Source organism: Molothrus aeneus, chromosome 17 (genome assembly GCF_037042795.1).
Source record: "Molothrus aeneus isolate 106 chromosome 17, BPBGC_Maene_1.0, whole genome shotgun sequence".
Classification (NCBI taxonomy): domain Eukaryota; kingdom Metazoa; phylum Chordata; class Aves; order Passeriformes; family Icteridae; genus Molothrus; species Molothrus aeneus.
In genome coordinates, this window is record NC_089662.1 from 2,645,622 (window position 1) to 2,646,166 (window position 545).

Sequence of the window (545 nt, forward strand, 5' to 3'; positions counted from 1 at the left end):
GCACAGTACAGGTGATTTCCATGATGAAAAACAAAGCCAAGGGCCCAAGCTCTGTCCCTAAAACTCTTGCTTTGAACTTAATTCTAACACCCTAATTCTTAACACCCTAATTCAGCTGATTTCTCCTTGGAGTGGGGATTTTCACACAGAACAGAATCCCAGCATCACTGAGGTTGGAAAAGATCTCCAAAATCACTGAGCCCAACATGTGACTGATCCCCACCTTGTCACCAGCCCAGAGCACTTGTTCACATCCAGCTGTTCCTTGAGTCTCTCCAGGGATGGGGACTCCACCACTTTCCTGGGCAGCCCCTTCCAGAGCCTGACAACCCCTTCCATGAAGAAATAAATTCCTCCTGATGTCCAACCTGAGCCTCCCTTGGCACAGCTTGAGGTTCTCACCTCTTGTTCCCTGGGAGCAGAGCCCAGCCATAGCTCAGCAGGCTTTAGAGTGGATGTCCCTCCTGCAGAAAGAGGCCAAACTCCACCTAAAGCACAGCCAGATCACCTAAACAGGACACAGAATTGACCACAGCAGCCACAGG